At 46.7% G+C, this 18,132-nt stretch overlaps 1 protein-coding gene across 9 annotated transcripts in view; it reads right to left on the bottom strand.

Moving 5' to 3' along the window:
- trh (PAS domain-containing protein trachealess) overlaps positions 1–18,132 on the bottom strand; it is a 398,041-nt gene that overhangs the window by 173,440 nt on the left and 206,469 nt on the right. Inside the window, exon 1 of one of the 9 annotated variants that reach the window (XM_089557228.1) lies at positions 10,204–10,338. The exons of 7 other annotated variants lie outside the window; for them this stretch is intronic. The gene's annotated coding sequence lies outside the window, so the exon portion shown is untranslated. Of the gene's footprint in view, positions 1–10,203; positions 10,339–18,132 lie in introns of those variants that run through there. One more of the 9 variants, XM_089557231.1, reaches the window with a different exon arrangement.

Here is an 18,132-nt window from a genome sequence, read left to right as displayed (position 1 = left end):
TTATTTGCATGCAAGCAGCATTATTCCCTCAAGTATGAGTTAGAAACACATTTCCTGTTTGTTCGTTTTCCGGGTAGCAGTTTCCCTCTAAACGCACGATCCCTTTAATGCTGCTGTCAAACCCTGCTCTTCGGCGTGAGCCATACGTGCCCCCTTGATATAGAAAGCTGGTAGCTCTTTGCAGCTGTGTAAGCGGGACGTTTCGGCCCCGCGTTAAGCCAGAAATTAGTAAAATGGAAATAAATGCACCACATTATCTTCGCAAGGTACGGTTACTCCCCGAGGGGAATAGCTGTAGCTAGTAATCCGACTGCAGTTAGTATCTGAGGGAGTAATAGTTGTTCCTATAGGGGGACTAACTGTTGCGGCGACATAGCCCTCAAGGGACTAAATAATGTATAACACTTTTTCTCCTTTCTAGCGCCACACGGTCTTCTGGTGCTGGTGCTGAAGTCATTATGACGGAAAGTGTAAGGGCCGTCCCAGGACGAAACCCTCGGGAAGGTAGGTAAGGCGCCCAACAAAGCTTATGGCAAGCGCACAAAATTGCCTCAGTCGCTGTACACCTACGAAACCATAACTGCGTAATGGACAAAAGATTTCCATATCGCACGAAACTTCACGACGCGAAAAGCCGACGCAAAGTAACTCGCGAGGTCACAAAAACGAAAAGTATATGGAAGACGAGTCGTCTCTCAGTTGGCACAAGACGGATGAGACAACAAAACATTCCCGCCCTTGTTGGCGGAACGATACAACGCTATACAAACAGGCCAAGGTCTAATTTTCAGCACGAGAGCCCACAGCAGGCCAGCGTCGAGGCCACCCTCCGTTCAGTACAGAAGGGCTGTTCGTTTGAAATCGCCTCACGCAACGTTACCATCAGTCATTACTTTGGCTTCGCACTCAACTAGGCACAAGTCAGACTGAAGCCTGTGCACTATAGCGCAGTATACATATACTAGATAACATGGTTTGAAAGTCGCACTCCACGTTTGACCAAGTGCCTGTGCGTATACATAAAGAAACGAGGTGCGCACATAGTGACAGCAAAACGTATCACTAAGGCTTGTCGACGTCCGTTATGCGATAAGATTGAACAGCTTGGAAGAGCATGTTGCGTCTGGATAAGTCCCAGTGTTCATCCCCACTGCGGCATACATTGTAGGGCCAGTTTCGTTACGAGAGTGGCAAGGCTAGAGGTTATATTGCGTCAGGTTCTTGGCACAAGTGTTGACTAGAATACAAGGGAAAGGTGGATAACACAAGGTGCTCCTTCAATTTGAACAACGAATTGTGCACTCGACTTCATCGTCATTGATGAATAACTTTGCAAGCATCATCTTACACTCTCGAGTGAGTGAGTGATTAAGTGAGTGAGTGAGTGAGTGAGTGAGTGAATGAGCGAGTGAATGAGCGAGTGAGTGAGTGAGTGAGTGAGTGAGTGAGTGAGTGAGACAGTGAGGTAGAGTGAATGAGTGAGTGAGACGGTGAGGTAGAGTGAGTGAGTGTGTGAGACAGTGAGGTAGACTGAGTGAGTGTGTGAGACAGTGAGGTAGAGTGAATGAGTGAGACAGTGAGGTAGAGTGAGTGAGTGTGTGAGACAGTGAGGTAGAGTGAGTGAGAGAGAGTGAGTGAGACAGTGAGTTAGAGTGAGTGAGTGAGTGAGTGAGTGAGACAGTGAGGTGGAGTGAGTGAGTGAGTGAGACAATGAGGTAGAGTGAGTGGGCAAGTGAGACAGTGAGTTAGAGTGAGTGAGTGAGTGAGTGAGTGAGTGAGTGAGTGAGTGAGTGAGTGAGTGAGTGAGTGAGTGAGTGAGTGAGTGAGTGAGTGAGTGAGTGAGTGAGTGAGTGGAAGAGCAAGAAAGCAAGCCTGCGTTGCTCTCCGTCTTCGTTTCAGATGCATCCCCGCATCGCTGCACAAAAAATTCGCCTAATCGTTTCCTTTGCCCAGAGCAGCCTCCCGACGCTTGCGACAGAACCAAGAGAGGAAAACAAATATTAATCCGACTCCAAACAACATTCGAGCCCGCAAGGCCGGACACACAAACACCCGCACACCCACACACAACGAACAATAACGCGCGCTCTCGGCACATATAAGAGCAGATGAGTCTCGGGGAGTAAAAGATGAGGAGGGTTTATGCAGGGGGCAGCGACCATGCAGACGACGTCGACGACCGGTTTGCGCAAGAGGTCAAGCGTAAAGTACTCCGTTCTGATTGCGGATCACCGCCGCCACAGATGAGGGCCGAGCCCTCACGGAGAGACGACTGCGCATGCGCGGAGAGAACGTAAGCATACACACGCTGCATCACAGCCGCCCCCCCCCCTCTTCCACCCCCATCCCTACAAACACAACGGGGGCGCTGCTGCTGCGGCTGCTTCAGCAGCGCCCTGCCGCGGTGGCTCCAGTGACCAGCTAAACAGCAAAAGATAGAGGACGACACTGAGCGCGCGCAGTTCATTCCCAGCGCACACCCGACTGCCCGCCAACCAGGTGGCACGAGATTAGGGCTGACTGTTACAGGCTGGGCACATCCGGAGCCGTTGTTGTTGATGCCGCGGCATCTGTTTAATGCGGGAAGCCGGCGCGATGGAGTGATTACGACGGGCTCACGGAGATTAGTCTGGGTGGCGCACAGTCATTGAGAGGAATGAAACGCGCGCTAAGTAAGTAACGATAATAACATGGGCGGCTGTGTGCCGCAAGCCGGCGGCTATAGACAACCCGAGAGGCGGCGAAGGCCGCCGTAACGCCGTAATTGGCCTCATTTATTTTTTTTGTTCTTCACCACCTGAGTTCTTCTTAACGCGAACTGAAATGACGATATATGCCACTTTCGCGTAACTTGTTTCGGTATACGACTAAACACGGACCCTGACGACGTTCGACGAAGTTGGGAAAAAGTAAGTTGAAAAGGAAGAACACATGAGTGCAAGGATGTAATCGGTTCGTCAATGAAGTGATTCTGTAAACAAAATTTCGTTAAATGGAGGTTTAAGGCGTCATTGACAAGAAAGAACGCTACATGATGAAGCGGCAGACGCAATTTTCATAAATTTTCCTGCAAGAATAACACCACGCGCGCTACGGAGTTAGAAAGGGAAGTGGTTGAATTAGATTTGAATTAAAATTTGAATTACAGGCACGAATGCTTCCTGATTATGCAATATTAGCTAAAATAATTTACAAGCTTTGTTTTATTCTTAGCTATAGATGTTTGCTAAGGCACTGTGAGAACGCCAATGATGAACAATAATGTTGAACGATTCGAGAAGTAGGTTCCAGTCCTGTGAGGTACGGGCAATGATACGACAGAAGGGAAAATGTTGCTTGATAAAAAGCGATGCCGACTTTTGGTGCGTGGTCACTGCGAGAAGAGATATATAAGAGGCGCATAAGAACGTCATTATGCAAAACAGGGTAGTAAAAAAATATTATAAAATAAACAGAATCTAGAAAATTTACGGCGGGAGGAAAGAGATGTATGCTGCAAAGGGTTTTTTATCGAAGTTACCCTAGCGATGCGATTATTATTAATAAGAATAAAACGCACGGAGGAACGGGAAACTGTAAGGTAGCGAAGTAGCACACATAACGAAATTACTAGGACGATGCTGGTAGCCCTGGCCGAAAAGAGAGAATAACGAAAGTCGTTTGCCACCGTGTGCAAATAAGACAATTACATTTATATATACACTTGTAAAGTAGACTGACACACGCTTAAAAACATAACAACGGTTTGCTTCGACTGCGGACCAACCTTCATCTGACTGGTCCCCAGTCGACACATCAATGAACCCTTTTATGTTTTTTAAGGGTGTGTCAGTCTACTTAATAAGTATATAACTTCTGGTTTATAGTGCCTTCTTCGCAAGTGCCTGTCTAAATGGTGATATCCACCACGCGCGCACGCACACATACGAGTATAAGGAGAAAGAGGGAGAAGGGATCATAATTTAATTTCCAGCGACAGGTGGAAATATCAATCATGTCATTTCGTCCTTCTGAGTACGCCTGTCCAAGTGGCAATACCCAGCATTCCCTTTTTTTTTTTCTGTACAACAAAAAATGACAGGGAGGGCGTTAGAGAAGGAGCTATAAGATAGGCCAAAATTTGCGTTCGCCACTCCGCGAAAGATATTCCCCGCGCAGCAACAACAAAAAAAATAATATTTTAAAAGTACGTATAAGGAACCCAAGAGGCGCAACCGTAAAGAGACACACGAACAGTGAGCAGCAGAGTGCTGGGCGGCAAACAAGAGTCACGAGGTATATCTCCGTGCTAGAAAAAAAAAATGAAAAATGCCGGAGTCGAAGCAAGCGCTCATTATTACAAAAAGAAAGAGCGAAGGACGCCGCATAGAGGGAGGGGGGGAGGAAGGGGGGGGGGAGGAGGAGGTGATTTATTGGCGTCCGCCATTTGGGGTCAGGCACTCCCGCCAACCTCGTCCGTTTTCTCTCACTCTCCAAGAGGGCCGCTCTTTCAGTGAGGATTTTTTTTTTTTTATCACTTGTCCGGCCTTCTCGTTTTCCCCTAACCAACGCGGCCGTTTCCGCCTTCTTCAGTTTGAGACACGTTAAAAAAAAGAGAGACAATCGTCTCACCAGCCTTGCTAATACTGTGCAGCACCGTGGAGGTTACAGAGTTCGCCTAACCTAGTCAAAAGAAGTGGCACACACTAACGCAAAGCGCTGTTCCTCGATGGAACGTGCGCGCATCAAAACCTATGCTTCGCTCCTTGAAAAAACAAGCATCGTGTTCTTCTGTCTGGCAGGCTTTCTGTTTCGTCACACGAACCGACTAACAACGTATTTCAATGGTCGATTCGGAGCAATTAACATTCACAGTTGCTCTGCAGGGTGACAAATACGCGGCCTCGTTTCTCGGGGCCCCCTTCAAAATCGAAACTTTCGCTGGTGTGTGCAAATGCAAATAAGCCGCTTCGACTCCACCGGCGCCAAATCGCGATTTTGCGCCAGGCAGACCAAGGCGTTCCCGACCGAGACCCGGAAAGGTTGCTCCAGGGATCGACCGTACACTGCCTCAAAGTTTGTTGACAACGGTGGAGAATAAGCTATACAAAAGGAGCCAACGGCTCTCAGGGTCTAACCAAATTTTACTAGAGGACTACACATACCATTTTTAATGGGATAGCAATACAAGCCCTCGTCGGGGGAGGGGGGGGGGGGAATGGCGTCACATAATTCCCAAGTGGCAGGTGGCATCACCTGCCAACCGTGGAAGGTGGTGTGCTGGAAAAGCTCGGTAAGAGCATTGCAAGGGAACAGCAACCTGGGTCTCAAGCTCCACCAGTAGCGTCCCGTAAAGGCAATGAAAGCTTAAAATGCTATCGCATCGCCAACGCATTAGGTAATTAGCTGTCCCTGTGATTTAACCATCATTATAGCAAGTGTGAGTACATCGCATACATTACGGTGAAAGCGAGGAAGGCGACCATCTTGTGTGTTCCCAATCATCGAAGATACTCACTGCCACAGTGTGGCTGTTTCATTCAGCCGAACATTAAGAATATCAGCCACAAAGCGCGCTGCAGTAACCGCAGCGCTTTTTTAGGCCAGGATCCTCGCTCCGTTATACAAACAGCGGACGCAACTAACTGCGCTTTACAAGGAATTCGTTGCACTTTTTCTCGTGCCACTTCGAAGCCGCACGAAATTATAACTTCGACGTTGAATACGTATCTCAAGAAAGGGGCGATAAAATAAAAACCAAGCGACAAACACAAAAAAAAAATGCACGAACCCACACGACAACAAGACAACTCAATTAAGCGGCACATCTTTCTTTTTTTTTTCTCTCACGCACTTTTTTCACATTGCTTTTTCTCGCCGTGCAGGGCGGAAAAGTCCCTTTCGCATTAGCGTTTCTTTTTTATTATTTACTTTTTTTATTATGTCACTGAAACGCGGAGGTAAGAGGTTGGAAAGCCAACGCGAAAGTGTCGCAACGCCTCCCTCCCGGCATCCCACGCTCGCCACGCGGGAAATTCAAATCGAAAAATACAAAGGCGAAAGTAATTACGGTCGACTGTATACACAAACAAGACGGCAGAACGCGCATATCCGTGCACCACGTCCCAGCTCTCGGCCGCCGTTGCTCTCGGGCGGTGCAACTGCTCCACGGCGTAATCCACGTCGCCTAGTGAGGGTGTTCAGCGGCGGCTGCGGCGACCACATTCTTCGGGCCGCGCTGATTTGGTGCGGTGCTCGGCGATACATTACAAAAACGACCCAGCAGCGCTCCCATCTCGCTCGCATCGCCCCACCGTACCCCAACGCCACCTAGACTGCGTATCCCCCTCCCTCCAGGAGGGAGGAGAGGAGTGAGAGAGTTCCGAGAGGTAAAAGAGAGAGAGAGAGAGAGAGAGAGAGAGCAGAAAAGCGGGTAGCTGCCCAGAGAGGACGGGGGAGGGGGGGGGGGGGCTGTATTCGATTAGCGTTACTGATCCGTCCGGCGTGCGTCGACGTCGACGGCAAGCGGCGGTAGCGACGTCGGCAGGCCGGCGCGCGTCGCCGTCGTAAAGCCCGCGCCGCGCGCGGGCTTGGTTTCTCACTGGAGAATTGTGCGGACCGAAGGTGTGCACTAAAAGCCCCGCAAATTTTCGGCGGGTTTAGGGTGCAAGAAGTTTTGCCCTGGAAGTGGCAACACTTCGTAGCGAACACGGAACATGACCTATCGGATTTCGCACCGACGCCGCAAGAAGTGGAAACGCCGAGACACTCGACAGGGGTATACTCGACCACCCTTAGCGCCAACACCGATAGGCTGCAAGACACTCTCTGAAGAGTCCCTGTGCAATATAAGTTGCAGAGACTCCGCAGAATGCAAGCAATCTGTTGCAGAGCGAACAGCTGTTCTAGGGAGTACACCCACACTGAAATTTTTACATGGTCGCAGCTTCTGCAAGTGTTGAATCTTGAGAGAGTGGTTAATTATTCATAGCAGGCGGTTACCTAAAGCTCGTGTCTGTGAGTGTCCCGTCTCTCTGCCCGTTCATTCTGTTTCGCGCTCTTTCAATAATGCATAGCTTTTGCTGCACGTTTTCTTGAGTATATACACGCAATTAAATATGTATTGTGTCTCCTTGTGTACACACCACCTAGCTCAACGGCCAACCGTCTAGCAGTCTAAGTATTCGAACCTTCGACCCAAAGACACCACCACCACCATCATCATCATCCCCAGTGGGACGCTGTAAAGTGAATGGGTCTAGTCTTCCACTCTGAAGGAATAAAAAAGTGCAGCGCATGCATCGTACCGCAACGCGCTTTGAAGACAGCTGCTGTACGGAGTGCAGTGCGCTTTGCACACAAACATGATCGTTCGAGTGCATGCCACTCGCGCTGCACCGAACTGCAGTGAAGATGAGAACGAGTGTAGCGGAGAGGATGGGGCAGAGTAACGCATAGTCAACTACCGCAAAGGGCAAGGTGGAAAGCCGGGTGCAAAACCTTCACCTTTTCTACTGTGACCCAGTGCGCATGCGCGAACACACACACACACACACACACACACACACACACACACACACACAGCCGACACAAACACGCGCGCGCGCGACACACAACGCCTCGCGAAGAAACAAGGTAAGGAGCAGAGGAGAGACGTCTGTGCGTGCGTACGCGCGTCCATGTGTATAATATACGGTGACACAAGCGCCCTCGCGCGGCCGCACACACACACAGTCCGATTCGAGCGGTTTTTTACGAGGAGCTTCCTTCCGCGGCGACCGCTTCGGAGAGCGATAAGCATCGCCGCGACCCGCAAAAACCGCGCGGAGGGCAGGAATGTGGCGAGCCGCGGCGTTTTTCGTCGCCGCCGCCAGCGCCGCCAGCCGAGCGTCGGATAGTGGGCTCGCCCGTTTTTCGCCCAGGCCGTGAATGGGACCCGGGGCAATGCGAGGGCAGGGATGGAAAGAAAAGAGAGAAAACCAAAGAGAAACAGAAAGAAGATAAAAAGAAAGAAAATGAACGAAGCGTCGGCAGGGAAGCCGGATTCCCGAGATCTGTGTCTGCTGTAGCGGAGGCAGAGAAAAAAAAAGTGGAGAAGAACGCAGGCAGTTTCCAAACGCAAAGGCATTCCTCTTCTTTCGCGTTTCGAGCCAAGATATTTCCCGCAAGCCACGGGACAATATGTACAGCCTTTGCGAAAAGTACGGGTTGCTTCTCAGTCGTATATTAAAGCTATGATGCCAGCCCTCAAGCTCTAAATCTCTGTATGATAAGGAGAACCCCTGTCCTTGCTTTCAAAGAAATCTTTAAAAAAGCCGTGAGGGCTCTGCTATACAAATGAGAAGCAAGCCATGCAGCCTGGTTACTTTTGGCAACGACTGTACACACACGCACAAAAAAAAACAAAAAAAAAACGAACGGATGGACGGAGTCAGGGAGCACACGGAAAAAAGATGCGTATAGAGGAGTACGATCGCAATTAGTTATCATTTGTGTACCCCTCCTGCGGAAGACAATACCATGCAATCAACGGCAGCCGTCAACCAGCCCCCCCCTCCCCACCGACGAATGGTAACGAGCGTCAAGCTCATCGTCTCTACAACTTAGAAATTTACGACCACAGCTGTGGCTTATGCTGTATGTTGCCTTGAGTACACACCCAGTAAGCAAGAGGTGCGGGTGTACGATCCCATAATGCCACCGGGCATATAACCACGCGTGGCTGAATTAATCAGTAAACCTTCCACCACTCCATGGTGATTCTTACGGGGGAATTCGATCCCAATTATGTGAATAACGATGAGAAACATCATAGAAAAAAAAGAAAGCAAAACGAGGACAGATATGGGGCAGCAGGCGAGAGGATCTACAAACAGCGGTGGCCATCAGGCGCGCGCGCGACAGTTGCGTAAGCGCGATGATGCAGCCTGACCAGCGTTTCAAGGAATTGACAAAGCCGCGCAGAGACGCACCGCCAGCAGCAAGCAGGAGCCTAAAAACACGCCTTCTTCATCTCACCCCCCCCCCCCCCTCCCCCGCTCCGTCCCTTTCCCTCGCCAGCACTAATATTGATGGCACTACAGGGAACTCCAAGGTCGCCCGTCTCCGGCACAGGAGAACTCGGCGCGCAAGAGCACAAACCGCGCACACTGCACGGATCTCCAGCGAGCCTTCGATGCACACTCTTTATCTTCGAATCGGCGATGAATTGCTCCTTCTTTTTTTAAAGTGTGCATTGAAATTCCGGTTGATAAAGCGTACAAAGAAGCAGAAGCATGGCACACGTACACCTGCAGGCCCCGGGTGCCAGTTTCAGCGGTAATCGTCGCCTCTATGGTTTGCATAATATTGCCCCTTTCTTTGGAAGCGACGGAGCGGATTTTTTCGAAACCGGATCTCAAACCGTTCGGGATGTCTGACACTCATTTTTCCCACTTTGTTCGCAAGTCAGGAGGATGTGCACGACTGCAAGAAAGATCGGACGATCTAGATGTGATAACAAGTTCGCCGATGCTTCCTTTGCTTGCAGACGGGCAGTTCAGCGTTGCTTTGTTGGTTTGCTTAGTTGCGTAATATTTCTTCTGGTGTTGGTTTCTTCGTGCATTACAACTCATCAAACTGGACATGTTTCGATGATTCTGACAACGACGGCGTTTGTTCAGTTGTCAGCGAGAACCCAAGCGTTACTGATGAGCACATACAAATTACTTTAAATCTCTCGAGGATGGAAACGGCGCCACACAAGAGTATTTTTTCTTTCGTTTTTTCAAAATGAAATTAGTGCGGAACTGCTCATGGTTTAACTGGCGGACCGCGAAAGACAAGGTTTCCAACAACTGTACCCTGTAGCTACCGTTTCAAAACAGCCAGGCAAGGTCCAGTTGAAGAATAAGACAAAGTAGGTCCCAAGCAACAAGAGAAATTTTTGTCGTCCTGTCGTTACGGTAAATTTTTCTGTAGTGTTGGGAAATGGTCTAATGTTATACTACAGAAAATCTTGTTACTACAAGAATTTCTGTTGTCAGGTCCCAATATACCACAGGAAAATCTGTTCTGACAACAGAAAATTTTCTGTTGTGTTTTTTTTAATGATAGTAATATTACTATCATCATTATTAGTTGTAGTTACAGCAGTAGTAGTAATCGATGAAAAGAGTAGCCTGTCCTACGTGAGGCAGTATAGCGACTTCCAATGGCGCTATTTTCTGCCCGCTGAGCACTTACCATGAGATGGATCGGTTTAGAGGCAAACATATTCAGGCATCGTCGCCCGATGATGGCGGTGCATGCCGCTAGGGCGCGCCATAGGTGATGCAACGCGTTACCGGCTGAGATGCGAAATATCCAACTCCAGCACCAGGCAGACACCAAACCAGTGATGAAAGTACAGGGACTCACCTGCGAGAAAAGGAAGGAGGAAGAAAGAATAATTCTTACATGTTGGATATATTCCCCTTAATTTTCTTTACTAGCAGTACACATATATAAGGCCGTTCGTTTCGGGGTTTTATTTTTTGCAGGAATTCAAATCAAGCGACATTTCTCCAGCTGAAATTAGTGGGCAAACCGGGTTATATCTCAAAAATTTCCGTCAGGGTTTTTTCGGGTCAATTTTCGCAACATAAGAAAATATGCTAAATATAAAAATATATAAAGATATAAAAATTCGCATTTTTAGCTCATTATTTAACAATCAATATGAAAATCGCTGGTTCCAATAAAAAATTGTTTACCACTGAAAATTTTCCTCTCTTAATCTATTAAAAATATTTCGTCGCGTACGCTACCAATTTCCTACAGAGAATTCCCGCGCCTGAGAAAGCCCGGACTGCCTTTGTTTGTACAGTGCGACATTATTCAAGATCATAGCCAACATTTTAAACGCTCAAGACCCTTGGATCAGAGTGTAGTTAGCGTGGGGCGCTTAATTCAGTGACTCTGATAAGACATTTGTTTGGCAGCCGTGTATTCGCCTCTCGCCTGTAAATCGCTCTTTTCGAAATTATCCTCAAAATTATGCACACCTCACGAAAACGAGCGCTAAAAGAGGTACAAGATCCCAGTTTTCCCAAGACATCCCTCTGGGATACGCAGAACCGAAAACTGGGCGAGTTGGTGAACGTTCAACATTATGTACAGCACGAAAAACGAAGACAGGGGAAGAAACACACAAACAAACAAGCGCTGACACGCACTGATAGCCACAAATTTCTTGCGGTGTCTTCAGCTTTGCAAACTGTAGAACCAAAACATCGGCTAAAAGGTTCATTTTTTGGTAGGGAAATCGGGTTTCAAACGATTTTTAAGAGATATATGTTCGTTGGAGGAGGACGAAGGGCCCCAGCATATGTACGCAGACTCAGTCACACAGGACGACCATAAATAACAAGAATAATTCAGAAGTGACACAGCAAGGAGAATATAGAATTTAATAAATAAAAACAAGCAATAGAACAACACACAATTATCGTGTATTTTGGAACTGAACTTTCGGTCTATTTTGCACGTGCTTGCTGATGGAAGGGCAATCAAGTCATTGCTGGTTTTAGTGCTGATTGCATGAAATTATTTCTTTTTATAATGCAGACACCTTTTGCCATCTTCCACTGTATGTGCCTTCTACAGCGTTTCAACTGCTTGGTTAAGTTAAGCGCTCAGACAAAACATTTAGGAGAACGGCGTCTTTTTAGCAAGCCCACCTTAACCGCCTGCGACTTTTCAACTATATATGGTATAACATATAGCGAGTTAATTAAGAATAGTCAGTAATGTATTATTCAATCATCTGAGTACGCCGTTGTTAGGCGACATGCACGACCGCAACCTTACGGAGTTCACTGTTGTCAAACGTGACACATCTTTTTGTTTATTTGTTTGCACAGATATATATCCGGATCATGAAACAACATGGAAAGTAGAACCTAAATACTACTAAACACATCTATTCTCGTTCAACACCGTCCACGTTACACTTCACATGTGCCGTCTGGCGAATTAAAAAAAAATACCCCCAAATTATGCAACCGACATCTCCCTGGAAATCAGTACTCAGAGTGCTCCCACGTAGTCTTTTTTTTTTTTTTTTTCAAAAGCTGTAGAAGAACTGGGCAACAATATGGCCGCTCTGAGCAGCCTTCCAATTTGGTTGATTCGTCTAAAATGTCTTCCTGCACCCAGCGAATAAACCACTGTCAAATTTCTCGCACTATAACATAAGGTTATTCGAGATCCCGATTTAAATACGTATTCTGCAGCGAGTGAATTTAACTTAATATGCGTCGTAAGCAGTTGCTGAGTGCTCACTGAGGCACAGAGGCCAAAAACACAAGGTACGGAGAAAGGTCATAGAGCAATAACTTTTGATCCTACAGCTGCATTTTTTTCCCTCTGCAATCATGGGAACGCGCAGACTTGAGCGAACAAAAAATTGTTTAACGCTGGCAAACCAAACTTTTACTCAAGTCTTAAGAGGATACAGAGAAATCGAAACACGCACGTACCTATTTAACAAAATTTTACATGACATAATGAAACAAACACTAACCCACTGACAACGGTAGCAAGGCTGCGCACAAGTTCAATACCGCCTTTCAAATGGATGGCAATCTCCCTTCGTCACCGTGTTCAAACGATACATTTTCAAGTAGTATAAACGGTATAAATGAACGCTGAAATATGCACTTAAACAAAGTCACAAGGATAAATATCGGTTACAAAAGCTAGAAACACATACCGTAGTTAAGTGTAGACTTGGCGATGCCGGAAGGGCACTTTAGAGCAGCGCTGCTTAATCTAATCCGAATATACCTCGTCTACGCATACAAATAAAGTTGGCTGGCACGCCGCCTGTTACCATGTGTTTCATATCAGGAAGCGTCGCTTATGCACGGTTATTAATATCAAAACTGCTTTCATATCTGGTAGGCAGCACATACGGGAAAGACCAACACACGGAAGTGGCCCGCGGATATATTTGTGGGTGATTAATCGTTTGTGGGCGATTAATCGACTACGAAATTAGTCGATGGCTTCAGCGAACTGATATATGGACGTTATTCAAACATTCGGTTAGCTTTTGCAGCCGGCAATTATGTGACAGCGCAGCGTTCACCTGTTAGTACTCGAACAGGCATAAGGCAATAGCAGGCTCTGAGCGAAAATGTGTACCAACCCTTATAAAAATGGCCTATAGACAGTCTATAGACTTCTTATAGACTCTATTGCCTTCCTATAGATATTTATTTTTGTCTATTCATAGAGTATATACTGTCTATAGACAAAAGTTTACCAAAAGCGTATGGCCATTGATCTATGGATTCTCGATAGACTGTCTATATAGCATTTGCATTGCCTATGGACTACTCGATAAGATTTGGCTATAGAAAGTCTATAGACATTATAGACAGATGTCTATAGACAGTCTATTGACTTCTTATAGACTCTATTGCCTTCTTATACATATTTCTTTATGTCTACTTATAGTCCATAGACTGTCTATAGACAAAAGTCTACTAAAAGTGTACGGCCATTGATATATGGATTCTCTATAGGCTGTCTATAGCATTTGAATTGCCTACAGACTACTCTATAAGATTCGTCTATAGAAAGTCTATAGACTTTATAGACAGAGGTCTATAAAGTCTATAGACTTTTAGACAGAGGTCTACAGACAGTCTATTGACTTCTTATAGACTCTATTGCCTTCCTATAGATATTTCTTTTTGTCTCTTCATAGTGTATAGACTGTCTATAGACAAAAGTCTACTAAAAGTGTATGGCCATTGATCTCTGGATTCCCTATAGACTGTCTATAGCATTTGCATTGCCTATAGACTACTCCATAAGATTTGTCTATAGAAAGTCTATAGACTTTATACACCAAAGTCTATAGACTTGACTAAAAAATTTTTGTGAGGGAACCTTTTTATTTATTCGTGAAAGGCCAAGAGTGAAACCATCCTTTTGCAAAATAGGGCCGATTACTTGGCTGCTTTGGGTAAATGTTCGTATACGAACATATGAGGATCGAGGCCTGGCCGCTTGGTGGGGAGAGCGCGCATGTGCGCTAATTATCATTATCCCATTAGTTAAATTATATTCCTACGTGGCCGATTTCTTAGGTAAACGCCTAGACACCTCATGCTTGACATAACATCAGAATATGCGCACGCGTATTTTCACCGTGATACACATTCAGCAGGCGGATGCGTGTGACATAGCAGCATTTTCGCGCGTGTGAGACGTGGTAAGGCTCGAAGAACGCTACATACGTGCCTGACATGCGTCCAGCGAGATCATCTACTCTGTCGTAGCAATGTTTCGTTACAAAAATTTTCTTAGACAGTCTATAGACTGTCAATAGACATCTGTCTATAAAGTCTATAGACTCTATATAGACAAATCCGAGAGGACAGTCTATTGGCAATACAAATGCCATGGACAGTCTGTAGAGAATTTATAGATTTATGGCCATACACTTTCAGTAGACTTTTGTCTATCGACAGTCTATACACTGTCCATAGACATCTGTCTATGAATTCTATAGACTTTCTATAGACAAATCCGAGAGGACAGTCTATAGGAAATACAAATGCCATGGACAGTCTGTAGAGAATTTATATACTTATGGCCATACACTTTCAGCAGACTTTTGTCTATCGACAGTCTATAGACTATGAATAGACAAAAACAGATGTCTATAGGAAGGCAATAGAGTCTATAAGAAGTCCACAGACTGTCTATAGACCATTTTATAATGGCCAGACCATACATACACCGTTCATCTACGCCCACATCGGCGCCGAGCGATGAACAGCAATCAGCATGGCTTCATTACGATATATGACCTCAGCAATCATAACACGCACCGCGCATTTCAGCTCAGCGAATCGCGTCGATCGCTCGCGGCGGTGGCAGTGCGCAAGGGCTTGCCAGTCACGCAGCGTATATACAGAGGAGGCGGCGTAAGCCTTCGGCATAGGCTCACGCCAATTCGCGAGACAAACCAACGCCGGCCGCAATCAGAGGCAATTTGAACCAGTCGAGTCTCGCTATCGGACGCTCTATCTCGCACCGTGGGAACGTGAACGTGGCGGCTCCCGACCACAGTCACGTTTTCCAATTCGTTCCACTGCCCATCGCGTTCGTATGGAGCGGTGACAGCGTATACACGATACCAACGCGTCAGCCGCGAAAAAAGGTGCGAAAAAGTATTCGCATGATTGGTGAGCCAGTCACATATGCTCTGAACTATAAACAGTAAAAAGGGAAAGGTAATCGGCCCAATATTGGAAATGGGTGGTTTCATTCTTACCTCGAGGAACAGCGAGCCCTCGTCAACGGGCAGCGGCTTCTACCAACGGCGTCCCGGACTAGGGACCCGATCAGCCTTCCCTTCAACTAAGGCATTGTAGCTTTAAATAAACGTTCTCATCATCATCATCCTTGCAGTACCGGCTTTTTTCCCTAATTTCCAATATTTCCAATATTTGGGCCGATTAGCTGTGCTGCTTGGTTGCCCTCTAGCGCACGCCTTTTGTTGCGAAAGCAACACTACGCAAGTCGCCGAGCCATTTCGCGGAGCCGAGGAAAGGCCATAGTGCGCATGCGCGAGGAGCGGTGACGTCACACGGCGCACAGCTGGTGCGCCGCCGCTGTCGCTGCGCGGGTGACTCAGAGGTGCCGCCGCAGCGCTCGCCAGTTGCGCATGCGCAGTAGCGGGGCATCTAGCGTGCCGGGGCCGCCGCCGCTGCCGCGCGCTCTCCATCACCTCTCTCTCCTTGTTGTTTTCGCAATACTCCAAGTTTAACCAGAGCTAAACCACTGCCATTTTTTTGTAAAAGGAATCTCTTTTATAGAAGGGAGTGCGCTATAGAGGATAGTTTGTTCCATTTTTACTCACGTATAGGCATATTCGTGTTTAGAGCGTACACGAGCTCTTGAAAACCTCTGCTACCTGTCAGCTCAGGTATATGGAACAATCCAGCCGGAAAACAGGTTTGAGCCAATTGGTGTGTAGCTCAAACACTCGATCACATGGAAGCAGCACAGAAACCAGAATGAAAGTAGAGGACAGCACCAACACAGCAATTACGGCATTCGCAGTATGAACCGCCGCCATTTTTGAAACGCCCATCACTTGTTTAGTAGAAGTTTTTTTCTTCTCATCACGAACAAAGGTGGGCTTTCAAGGGCCCCCAAAGTTCAATATTCGTCCGTGCGCTTTGGTTCGAAGCCCGAATCATATACAGCTTATTTCATCTCACATTAAAAAAGGCTCGGGTATTCGCGCAACTTCATGATACCGACAAAGCAAGCTGTTTCGTGTCGGCAAGAAAAACTTTGGCCCACGTCTAAGGTATCGAGAAAACCGAGAGTAGACTTTTCAAAGCATATTCAGTGGAGGGAATCTGCGTGTACTTGCGTACAGTTCCTTAACTGCTGGCGGCGATACCCTTGAATAATCTCGATCTTATCATTGTCGATCAAGCAGCAGCCTTCGCAACTGTGACGTCACATTACTGTTTCTTATTCTTCAGTAAGACCCTGCTCTTTTCTTGTCGTCATACGATGACGTGTCTAGCGCTCAGGATTATATGCAATGTATAGCTATTATCGAATTGCAAAAGCAAAGCACGAACAACACGACGAAATTTGTAAATGGTCACTAGAGTTATTGCACAAAAGTGAACTAGCTGTATTACAAAAGCAAAGTACCATTCCCTACACAGGCATCGGAACAAGCCAACGTAAAAACCCGAACGACATCTATAAATATGGTCATATTACTAGCAATAAAATATACGCCAGATAATGTTTGTGCGTGCGTGCGTGCGTGTGCGTGAGTGTTCGTGCGTGTGCCTGTGTGTAGTTTAGTTTTGGTTTAAGGGGTTTTAACGTCCCAAATTGACTCAGGCTATGAGAGATGCCCTAGTGAAGCGCTCCGGAAGTTTCGACTACCTGGGGTTCTTCAACGTGCACTGAACAGTACACGGGCCTCTAGAATTTCGCCGCCATCGAAATTCGGCCGCCGCGGCCGGAATCGAACCCGCGTCCTTCGGGTCTGCAGCCGAGTGCCGTAGCCACTGAGCCACCGCGGCGGCATGTGTGTGTGTCACGATTTTTAAAATGATCTAAGCGATCCAGAAATTGGCGCAAGAATTAGCTAACGCCGTTTGAGCCAAGCTTCTCCTTTTTGTACGTCGACGAATTCAGAAAGACCTGATATTATTCCAGCCCGTTCAGGTTAACCTAACCAAAGCGGTTGTGAAAGATCGCCTGTACACGAACATAATTTAACCTCTGCTGCACAAAAAAAGCTCAATCGGTGACACGTCGGAGCAGTGGCGACACTCTTCAGAAAGCGCGCTTTTCTGGGCTGGTTGTACATCGTTTACAAGGGCAGTACGTCCCATTACTCCGCGAAGCAATGTATGTGAATGAAAAACCTCTATGAGTGAAATGTTTCGAGTGTTCTGTTTTTCCTCTTTTCGTTTTGCGGGTTGACCTTTTCTCCACAAATTTTTAGCATACCCACGGGTTCGACAGAATCCTGTCTGACGAAGCACGCTCAAATGAAGAAGCACACCGCTGACTGCGAAAACACCACAATCTTGGATCCAATGAAATCTCTATCGTCACGACTGCTTTTAGAATATTTTTTACATGCAGACTACCAAGAATATCATTACCAGGAAAAAAGGTAATCTCCTCGATTACTACGGCCACCCACTACGCATAGAAAAAGCGGCCAATTAAGCACACCCTCATTGTGAACAAGGGACACGTAGGGGTCCCGTAAGGTCAATTTAAAATCCTTTTTTTTTTTGCTAGTGTATGTTTTATTTTACCACTAATTTTTAGCACACGTTCGCTAAAACGTACGCTCATAAATATAGTCTTTCCCGAGGGATAGTTAATGATGATTCAGGACACTAAAAGTAAACAAAGCAACCCACATAAAATCAATGAGTTTCGTAAAATTATGCTAACTATGAACGTATTTTAGTTTCTATCTAACGTATACCGCGAGAAAATGCGTTAGCGTTTTGGCGAAAATGAAATTAAAGTATGAAGTCGAACAGGCGCTTAGCCCCTCGCCGCAGAAAGCCTTTGTATTATTGAATTAGTCCTTCTTTGCCGAGCGCACATCCG

This window comes from Amblyomma mixtum, chromosome 8 (genome assembly GCF_055824585.1).
Source record: "Amblyomma mixtum isolate Tamu chromosome 8, ASM5582458v1, whole genome shotgun sequence".
In the NCBI taxonomy this organism is placed as follows: domain Eukaryota; kingdom Metazoa; phylum Arthropoda; class Arachnida; order Ixodida; family Ixodidae; genus Amblyomma; species Amblyomma mixtum.
This window is presented reverse-complemented; position numbering and strand designations above follow the sequence as displayed.